Source organism: Notamacropus eugenii, chromosome 1 (genome assembly GCF_028372415.1).
Source record: "Notamacropus eugenii isolate mMacEug1 chromosome 1, mMacEug1.pri_v2, whole genome shotgun sequence".
NCBI classification, from domain to species: Eukaryota; Metazoa; Chordata; class Mammalia; order Diprotodontia; family Macropodidae; genus Notamacropus; species Notamacropus eugenii.
In genome coordinates, this window is record NC_092872.1 from 131,039,809 (window position 1) to 131,051,238 (window position 11,430).

Consider the following 11,430-nt stretch of genomic DNA (forward strand, 5'->3'; position numbering starts at 1 on the left):
ATCAGTAATCAAGCAAAAACGAAACAAAACAAAAAACCAAACTTCATTGTATTTGCCAAGTCTGGAAATGTATGACTTGTTCTGAATCTATAGTCTGTTCATGCTAAGAAATGTGAAATATGCTTCATCATTAGTTTCCTGGAGTTGTAACTGGTCATTCATTACTCTGATCAAAGTTCTTGAATCTTTCAAAGTTGTTTTCCTTTACATTGTTGTAATCACTGTATAAATTGTTCTCCTCCTTCTAATTTCCTTCTGTATCATACAAGTTTTCTCAGGTTTCTCTGATTGTCTTTTTCTTCATTTCTTGCGATGCAATAATATTCCAATATATTCATATCCCATGATTTGTTCAGCCACCCCCCAATTTATCAGAACCATCTTTGTTTTCATTTCTATGGGAGGACAAATAGTGTGGCTATAAATATTTTTGTATATATGGGTCTTTTCCATCTGTCTTCAATATCTTTGGAGTATTAAGCCTAACAGTGATAGTGCTAAGTCAAATGGTATGCAAAGTTTAATGACTTTCTGGGCATAATTCTGAATTGCTTTCCAGAATGGTTGAACCATTTCACAGTGCATTAGTAAGCATTTCCACAGTCCCTTCATTAAGTGTCATACTTATTTCTGGTCATCTTTGATCAGATATCTTGGATCAGAAATTTATCAGAGAAATTTGCTACAAAAGTTTTCCCCCATTAACTGTTTCCCATTAACTTCATTGATTTCATTTGTATAAAACTTTTTCAATTTTGTGTAATCAAAAATGTCTATTTTATCTCCTGCTATCTTTTCCATATCTTGGTAAATCAAAAACACTTCCCCTGTCCATAGTTGTGAAAGGTATCTCATTCACAAATTCTCCAATTTGCTTATAATATGACCTTTTATAGCTATGTTGTATATCCATTTGGAATTTATTGTGGCATGTGATATGAGCTGTCAGTCAATATACATTTATTAAGCATTTACTAGATACCAGGCACTTGCTTAGCAATGGGGATACAAAGAATAGTCTAAACCTAAATATTCCTATACTGTTTTCCAATTATCTCAGTAGGTTTGAGTTTTGGTTTTGGGGTGTTTTTTTTTTTTAAATAGTGCATCTTTATCCCAGTAGCTGGTTTCCTAGGGTTTATATGACACTGTGCTGTTATCTTCAACTGCTATTGAGCCTTTTTCTTAACCTGGCCTGCTTCATTGATCAACTTTTCCACTTTTTAACCAGTCTCCAATACTTTCTTTATAGTATAGTTGGCGATCTGATATTGCGAGTCCCTCTTCTTTTCCATTCCCTCTCCTCTCTGCAGAATTTCCATTGAGATTCTTAACTTTCTGTTTTTCCAGATAAATTTAATCATTATATTGTCTAGTTGTACAAAGAAATTCTCTGGTATTTTGATATGGAATAAAATAAGTTAATTGATCTAAGCACTATTGTCATTTTTATTACATTGGCATAGCCCAACCACAGATAATTAATATATTGCCAATTATTTGTCTTCCTTTATTTCTGTCGAGAGTTTTGGGGGTTGTTTTGCATTGTAGTCATATAATTCTTTGTATTTGTTTTGGTGAGTGGACATCTAGACATTTTATAGTTATTGAATAGAATTTCTTTTTCTTTGTTCTTCTGAGCTGTGTTGGTAACATACAGAAAAACTCACTAAAACCCTTTTTGGTTTTGTCCTCTCTGGACATATAGTAATAGGTGTCCATGGATTCTTACTCAGTTTCCAGGTTGTTCCACTAAGGTTTTAGACCCATCTCTATCTTCTTCACTTTGTATACTCTCCAAACTGCAGTCACCTTTATTCGTTGATGTAACCCTGATAAACTTCTAACTGGATATTCTTAATTTTGATAGTAGCAGACCTTCTGTAAGACCCTCAATACTTTGGCTGCTTAGGTGTCATGCTGGTTCTTTCTTTTACTGTGGTTTTGGAGTAGGCTGTGTGGGCACAGTTCTCGGTTCTCTCCTACTGTTCTGATGTGGGCTGCCTGTGCGTTGTACTGTTCATGTCTCTTGCTGTGGCTCTGGGAAAGAATTACTGGTCCCCTCGAGATAGAGAAAGGATTTCTAGAATATTGGGTGAGTTCTCTATGGAGGTTTTATACAGAGACATTGATAAGAATTACACAGAACAAGAAGGTGAAGAGAGGTCCTACTTTGCACTGATGAACAAAATATCCAGAAAAGTGAGATTGCTGATCCACCAAAGGATAAAATTTGTATGATAATCACAACACAATAGATCAGACTCACTTATCCTAAATGTACTCTTATTGTCTAGCTTACATCTCTCTGTCTGATCCACATTGACAACATGAAGCCCATCAGTGGTGTGACTTCTTAAAAGAGAGGTCTCCAACCTGTCACTGTGGTTTTCCCAAAGCCTGAGATCCTTGGAATCAGGAATGTGAGCTGAATTGGCCTCTATTCCAACTAGGCAGAGGTACTGGGATTTCCTCAGGTGATAAGGCCTGGAATCCAAGTCCACAAATGACACAAGTTATTCAAACTTGTAAGCAGGGTGTCCAGGGCCATGTAGAAAGTAATAGCTATTTGGTCAAGTCATGCCAAATGAAAGGGAGAAGGGGATCAATCCAAGAAGCAGCAGATAAGACCTTGGGACAGAGCGAAGGAAGGCTAAGCTTTTCACAGAAGTGGATGAGCTAAGTTGGTGACAGAACAAGAAGATAGAAATGAGGTGTTCAAATTAGTCAGGTGAAAATTTAAGTACTAAGGTAAAGCACAACAGATAGGAGTGTGACATTCATTCTGTGTCTTGATCAGGGTTGGGGCTATAAATGAGCATATCTTCCATTTGGGAATGGGCGTCTCCTATGATGACAACTGAAGATATCCTACCTCAAGAACCAGGGAATGCTGTGATCAGAAGGTACCTGCTCAGGGAGGGAACAGGAGCATCAGCTGAATTGTACAGAACTCGGACTCAGTTACCTGAGACATGGGATGCTAAAAATCAAGTGGCCAAAAGCAGACGAGTCATTATACAAGTCAATATGATCTAAGGTGAGCTTCTAGTCCAGCTAGGAAACTAAAAGTGATAAGGAAAATGATAAAAGCAGTAAAGATGGGAGAAACAAAATAATAACAGCAATGACGATGAAAATAATAAAAATTATAACAATAATCTCTCAAAACTTGATGCACTGTCCATGACATAGATAGGGTAGTAGAATTACAAAGGGGTGGGGCAGAGAAAAAAGGGAATGACAAAGTAAAGGAATGCCATTCATGGTATTGTACAGCCTTGCTACTAACTGGATGATGTGCCAAGACCCCTGACACAGAGGTCAAATGGGCTATCATAGTACCAGTCCAGGGAAACATGATGTAAGTGATCCCATGAATCTGAGAGACAGTCAGGATGGCATAGGGGTTTCAGGTCAGCCTATTCAGAAACATTTTGATGATTGACTTGACTACCATTAGAACACATCGGAAATGCCAGTACCCTACCTGCTATCAATGTAAATGGCACTGACCACCCATGCAGACAAACCACAAATGATCCTAGAATGGATTGAAGTATTCATTATGTGTCAGTACTACACTGTAACAAAGTTGGTTCAAGGGTAAGGGTTTGAAGGAAATGAGCAATCAACCACCCAACTCTACTGAAAGTAACTAACAAAATACTCTAGCCCTGACACCTGTATCAGACAAGTACTTCTGTTGAATGAATCACCAATCTAAAGTGTTCATCTAATGTATTCCCACTCACATTCTGTGGGTTTTGTACAAAATAACAAGCTGGTTCAAACCTAGGCATTCAAGTACTTGAGCTGAGAGGAATGTCCTGCCTCCCTCAACACCAGGGAAGAGGGTTATATTTTACTTCTTTGTGCTTTTTGTATGAAAGCTCAATTCTGGTTCAGTGATTAATTAAAAGGTTTCTCATCAACTCCCTGTAAGCCTAAAGGTTTAATACTTATAATATACCTGTGTGTGCTTGTTCTGAATTGGGGAGGATCCTTCAATATGTCACTCAAACAGACTCACCAAACCGTATGAGGTTGATACCAGGCAGGGTATATTACCCATAGTCTAAGGACTATGCCCTCATTAGACAGTATTCCTGTTACACTGGAAACAAATCTAATCAGTTATAAGCAAGGATTTTATACCATTTCTATGTGACATCCTCAGTGCTAAGTTATACAACCAATATATTACAAACTAGCAACACGTCTGGCATAAAAAATAACTTCATTCCTAAACCTGTATTAGATAAACAAAACATAGGTCTTGTCATTTCCAATATAGCTTTAGGAAAATTCACACTTCTTCACCAAAAAGATATTCTAGTACATGTTTTCAGAGCCCAAGATAAACAGGTTTTAAAATTTACACAAGTACTTTTGAAACAAACACACCTCATACCACAGTGAAGACTAGCAATAGACATTCTTCACTGGATCAGTTGAATGTAACAAAGCAATTAATCTCCAGATAGAATCTGTGAAACAGCTAAGATCCAAGAGTAGTAACAGAAGTCACTCTAAAGGCAATATCCACATGAACACAGTCAACAACATGGTCACAAAGAGGTGAGCAGATGGTTGAGTCTTACGGATTGGTTTCTAGAAACAGAGGTTGTGATAGGACCAGGGCTTCCCTTTTCCATACAAGGACTTCTTTTCCCTACTGTCCCTGGGACTTAATTGACCCCTGCCTCTCTAAATGTAAGCTTACTGTTTACCATAGGGCATAAAAAGGCCCAAGTTGTTGGGTCCCTCCTATTTGGTGAATTTCTAAAGACCACAAATCACTAATACATTGTTTTGCTCCCAGACACATTTTTACATGAAAAAGAAGGGAGCTGATTCCAGAGAAGCTAACAGATGCTCTATCCTTACTACATATTGTTGAGGTTTTAGAGTAGCAAAAATTTAGGGCAAAAAAATTTTAATTCAACATCATTTTCCTTTATAGTGGTGTTACTTTAGAAATTGCTATAGTTCTGCTCATTTCATTCTGCAATCAGTTCATAAAAGTTCATAAAGGTTTTTTCTGAAACTGTCCATTTTTAAATTTCTTATGGTATAATAATATTCTATTACATTCATATATCATAATTTGTTTAGTCATTCTCTAATAAATAAGACACATCTTAGTTTCCAGTTATTAGTTACTACAAAAAGATTTGCTCTAAATATTTTTTGGTGCATTTGGATCCCTTTCCTCTTTCTTTTACTTCCAAATATCCTTGACAATTCAGCAAATACACTGTATAATAACTAGAATATCATTAAGGAAAGAAGTATTGCTTACAACTGCTCAGATACAACATTGATCCATAACAATTTGAGAACTTTTTTTATAGCTGGCATCATGTGGAATATTCATAACCTCCATGGACTGAACCTATACTTATATATACTACTCATGCTAAATACTCATGTGAGAGACAGAAAAGACTTAAGTTTCCACAGAAGTTATTAGCTGATAAAGTCATTGAGAACAAGTCAGATAATAGGAAAACCAGCAGACTGCAGGTAGACTCTACCAATCAGAAGACAGGCAGTGGCCTTCAAAAAGTCACAAAATTTTTGATAAGAGGGTTCAGGCCTGAAACTGACCTGAACCAGTCAGGAAAATGACCTAGAATAACCTGGAGAAAGCTCATCTTCACTAGGCTTGCATATAAGCAGACACACCCTGCATATAATTATCCCTCCATTTTCTGATCACGAGTCCTATATTAAAGTAGTTTGGGAGGGGGGGATCACACCGAGGGTGGGTACGTAATGGACATGTAGAGAAGATGATGACCTAATGGAGAATGAATTTGTCTCTTGGTGGGAGAATCTGTCTTGAACTAAGGGTATATATACCTTATCTCATTTCTATATTCAGTACTCCTTCCTCCTGAAAAGAGGGGTGGGGTCCACTTTGACCAAAGCGTTCAGTTCCTTTGAACTCTGCTGTAATAAATTTTCCTTGATACCTTTTTAGTGTCAAGAGTGTTTCTAACAACTCATGACCTACATGGACTGAAAAGCTTTCAAAGTATAGAGAGATCTAGCATAAGAAATTAAAACCATAGGGAAACAAGAGCAGGTACATGTTATTGAAGTTCTCCTGTCCGCTACTAATTGTTCAAAAGATGCTTTCAGAGGGAAAACTTATATCCCAATACTCTTATTCAATCATAAGAAGCAGTTGTTTTATTAATCAGTACAACAATTTGCAGAGCATGAAATAGATAAGAAATATATAGCTGAATATCAGAGATACTAATAATGATAATAACAAAGATGTAATCATAATAAAATAATAGTAAAAATAGCTTACACAGGTATAGTTTGTAGACTTTAACAAGTCTACAAAGTCCTTTACATGTATTATCTCATTTAATCCTCAACAGCAACCTCGTTGGGCAGCTACAACTTATTATTCACAGATAAAGAAGCTAAGTGACTTATCTATGATCATACACAGCAGGAAGTTAAAGAGGGAAGTTTTAGATCCAAATCTTCCCAACTCCAAGAGGGCTGAGTTTGAAACAACGGAGCCTTCAAAAAGGAAAGGCAGCCAATAACTTGGGATTCTCCCAGAGAAGGTTTGTGGGTCTGCAGGTAAAACTCAATCTTGATGGATTACAATTGATTAATTATGAAGGATTTCCTCTCTTAATAAAGAAAAAGGTGAGCTAAAATCTATAGTTAACTTTACAAATTAGAATTTAGCCCCCCGAATCACATCTAAAATCAATTTAGTATTTTAAGTTGTTCTCATGAAGTGTCCCAAGATGGGTCGAGCATCCATGACACTCTCTGCAGAGTATCAGGGTTAACTTTGCCATTTTTCTTGCCTCAGTACTGTTGGTCTTCTGTGATGCTCTGGGCTCTTAAGTACCTTCAGCTTTATTTTGCTTTGTGGCTGCAGTTTGGTTCTACGTCTAGAATTTTAAATTGGTCATGGTGCTTTGCTATTGCTTCACATGCCATCCTTCATGTTTCTTCCTGTAGTACTTCTTTAAGTTGTGACAGGATAATATAAAATCACATCCAGTCATTTGCAGGTCTGAGAAGCTGGTATGTTGTTGTCAAAAGCTGGCTTGGAGCCCTCCAGAGTAGGAAATGTTCTTCTGTGTAACCAGCCTTACCAAAAATCCTAACAATTTCTTGCCAAAGAGGTTTTTTTGTTCAAATTTAGGAAATTTAATATTCATTTCCCTCAGGCAGTCCTGAATGTCTCCATGGGTAAAATCCCTACAAGGATTATTGAGCTCATAAATACCTCACATTCTTTCTTATGGGATAAAGTAGGTAACATTAATAGTCTATTGTGAAATACCTACATTTTAATTATGGAGCATAGTTTATTTATCCTTGTCACTAGCACCATCAATTAACATTAATTGAAGGTCCACACTGTGCTAACCTTTGAGTTCCTGGATAGGGTATGTACCTCTGATTTCATTGGTAATGGGGAACTCCTAGGGGAGGAATCTCCCTCTACCAGTGCAGATTAGCACCTTCTCTGCCAATTTATGACTTGGTTTGTCTAGACTTCGCAGGGTGGGAACCTACATCTTTGACTGAATGCAAACTTCACAGGACAAATTCCCTATATAAAAGGATTTGTCCTGCAAAACTTGGACTCAGTCAAAAAGCCATACCCAAGGATTTAGAAGGCCACATGTGGCCTCGAGACCACAGGTTCCCCATTCCTGGTTCAGAACCTTGCAAAGCTAAATGAACTTGCTCAAGGGTCACATAACCAGTATGAGACAGAGACCACCATGGAACCCAAGTCTTCCAGCCAGCATCTTCTTTTTTAAAAAATGTTGTTTTATTTTCAATTCATGGAACAAAACAAGCATTTCCATAACACAGGACAATAAAAAAAAATGATTGCACATGAAATTGCAAATCTACCATGTACAACTTGCTATTCCCTCCAACATACAACAAAAATATCATGTAAATTTCTTTTCTTTTCCTTTTTTTCTTCCCTTTCCCCCTCCTGTGACCTACAGATGGCTACCATTTGACATAAAAAAGTATGTGTGTGTGTGTATATATATATATATATATATATATATATATATATATATATATATATATATATATATGTTAAATTATTTTATTTATATCTCTATTTCTCAGTTCGTTCTTTCTTTAGATGCAGATAGGGTCTTTCATTCTTCTTGAGACTAGGATCAGTCTCTGAAACACTGATCAGTAATTACCCAACTGTCTTTCAGATGTCTGTGTATTTCTTACCTCAACTCAATCATTTCAGAACCCTCCAGAAATTCAGTTAAAGTGATCATTGGGCTTTGTATAGGCCACAAAAATGATGGATGGAATTTCTTCATTTTTAACCTGTCATTGGGGGAGGGGTGTTGCATTAGGATATAAAGCCACAAATATAACTTCATTTCATCTATCAATCAGCAGATATTTATGGAGTACTTCCTCTGTACTTGACCCTATACTGGATGCACATTATTACAAAGAAAGCTAAATTCACTCTGCCAAAGTTTAGAATCCAGTTGGAGAGGCAATTGGATTGAGTTTATTTAACAAACTTTTGTTAAGTTTCAGCTATGTGCAAGGCATAAGATATATGTATATAAAAATGATACTTTTGTGAATTGTTACAATGCTTTTGTCTTCCTTCACCAGTCCTTATTGAAATTCTCAGCTCCCTTCAAGACTCAGTTCAGGGGCCATTGCCTATTTCTTGATGCCCTTAGCTGGTAGTCCTTCCCCTACCCCAGTACTTTGTATTTACTTTGGGTGTTCTTTACATATTCTTATACACATTCTATTTATGTAGTCATATACATAGACACATTCTATTTCCTGTAGAACAGGGGTTTTTAACCTGGGGTCCATGACCTTGATTGTTTCGTCTTTAAATTTCAACATAACTGACTTCCTTTGTATAATCCTATGTGTTTTATTTTATTCATTTAAAAACTATTTTACCAAAGTGCCATAGGGGTCCCTGACCCAAAAAAGGTCCTTTGCTATATAGAATAGAAGCTCCTTGAGGGCAGGGACTAGTTTTTGCCTTCCTTTTCCTTAAGAAAAGTGGTTTGTACATAGTAGGTGCTTAATAAAAGCTTGCTGAATTGAATTGACTTTTTAAAATTAACTAAAGTGGTATAGTGGAATGAATGTCAGAAATGCTAGCTGTACTGTTCACTATTTATATGATCTTAGGTAAGTTTGCTCCTCTGCTCTAGACCTCAGATTTTGTCATCTGTTATATTAGGGGGTTAGATTAGGTGATCTCTAAAGTTCCTTCCAGCTTAAACAACAACAGTAAAGACAAGACCATATAACGATGAAGATTAGATAGAGGGCACAATATCGCAGCACTGTGAACACAAAGTTTTGCATCCAAGGCAAACCACAAACATGCCATCCTCCCCACCCCTATCATAATGGCATGGTGTGCTTGAAATAGTTGATGTATGTTTTATATATTTTTCTGTGCCCCTAAGCTTTGCATGCCTGAGCCAAGTATGTTCCTTGCTTCACCATAGCTCTGTAACAAAATGTCACAGGAATTCCAAAGAGAGAAAAATCACTTTAGGGTGGAACGGGTGGATGGACCCAGTCTGTAGAATGGGACATACATTTGGGGACGTAAGCAATGGGGAAATTTATTTTGATTGACTAAGCATATTTGTTACAAGGGTGTTCTTTTTCTTCTTTCTTATGGCAATATTCAAGATGGGGCTAACAGTATGAACAAAACAGAGTTGTGAATGTGCCAGGCAGGGTTTGGGGAATGTGAGAAGATTCCTTTGAGTTGAATGAAGGATTTTTATAGGGGAATGATAAGGAATAAGATTTTTATCCTGACTTGTTTTACTAGTTAACTTTCTATGTCAATAAGTGGATCAAATCAAAATATTTATTGAGTACTCAATATAAACTCAAAACTCTACTAGAAGCTGGGTGATGGGGGACTTGGGAGGGAGCAAGGGAGGAAAAGATACAAATAAGTTTAACACACAATCCTTGTCTTTAAGTGTCTTGGCCTCTCCTTCAGTCTAGTTGGGGAGACAAGACTCATGTAAAAAGATAATTAACAATGTGAAAGCAGCTTAGTATAATTGTCAGATGAGTGGTAGAGACAATAAAGCGGCACCCAGACCAGACGGATGGGTGTTGTTGATCTACATCAGTAGAAATGACAGTGAGATAAGGGCAGTTAGAGAAGGAGGTAAGACTTAGGCTGATCAGTGAAAAATGGAAAAGGCTTAGATAGTCAACAAAAAGGCATTTATTCATTACTTACTATGTACTCGGTCCTGTGCTAAGCGCTGGGGATACAAAGAAAGGCATACAAATGGACAAAGCAAAAAGCAATCCCTACCTTCAAGTAAATGCATCTTGGACCATTGCCAGTCATCTTGACTTTTGTCTTGTCACTGGACTTTGGTGACTCTGGAAGGAGAGTGAGGCTTAGTCACATTGTGCAACTCTGCCACACTTAAATCCATCACCCTCACTCTTTGAAAATGAAGGATGAACAACCATTCTAATGGGGAAGAAAACATGTAAAGGACATACAAGGACATATACAAAGTAGATGGAAAGTAATTTGGAAGGGGAAGGCATTTGCAGCTAGAAATTTCAGAAAAGACCTCCTGCAGAATTTAGGCCTTTAAGTGGAATTCTTGAAGGGAGTTAGGGAAATTAAGAAGCAAAGATGGAGTGGGGGTAGGGAAGGCACAGTATTCCAGGCAAGGAGACCAGCAAAATGGAATGAATAGAACATTTCCAGGAAGAGGAAAGGAATGTAGAAATGTAAGTCAGAAAAGACATATTCCTAGAAGAGTGAGGATGCCAGTTCTATCTGACTAGAGCATGCTTGCATATAGGAGTAGTGGAGACATACTTTTGAAAAGGTATATGTGCGACATTGTGGAGAGCCTTGAATGTTGTACTCAAGAGTTTCGATTTTAATCTATAGAAATTGCTTGCTGAGTCATTAATTAGGAAGCAAAACTTTACCCAACAGTTCCAAGAAATACTAAAAATGTATCCTTTGTTGCATATTTGTTGCATAACAACTAAAGGAGAGAGCTAGACAATTAAGGATACGGGGAAGAAGAGAGAGAGAGATTCAGTAAATTCTAATATTTGTTAGTGTTTGTTGAAAATGAATTGCTCTTCTTTCATATTGCTATTTACCCATGTAATATGTTGCAGCTCTCAACACTTGTATAATTTGTGCCTTGTACCCCTACACTCCAGGCTTTGGTTTCACAGATGGAGTTCAGTCTTAGAGTTCCTACAGATCACTCTTAGGCTGATGTCTATGTCTTTACACAGGTGGGTAAAAAGATTATCAGCTCCTATACAAGTACTCAAGCTAACACACACACACACACACACACACACACACACACACATGCATACATG

General features: G+C 37.2%; 1 protein-coding gene across 3 annotated transcripts in view; it reads left to right on the forward strand.

The window, feature by feature from the left end:
* PIAS1 (protein inhibitor of activated STAT 1) overlaps positions 1–11,430 on the forward strand; it is a 242,001-nt gene that overhangs the window by 64,721 nt on the left and 165,850 nt on the right. The window contains exons 2-3 of one of the 3 annotated variants that reach the window (XM_072615018.1): positions 2,801–3,040; positions 6,402–6,681. The exons of 1 other annotated variant lie outside the window; for it this stretch is intronic. The gene's annotated coding sequence lies outside the window, so the exon portion shown is untranslated. Of the gene's footprint in view, positions 1–2,800; positions 3,041–6,401; positions 6,682–11,430 lie in introns of those variants that run through there. One more of the 3 variants, XM_072615027.1, reaches the window with a different exon arrangement.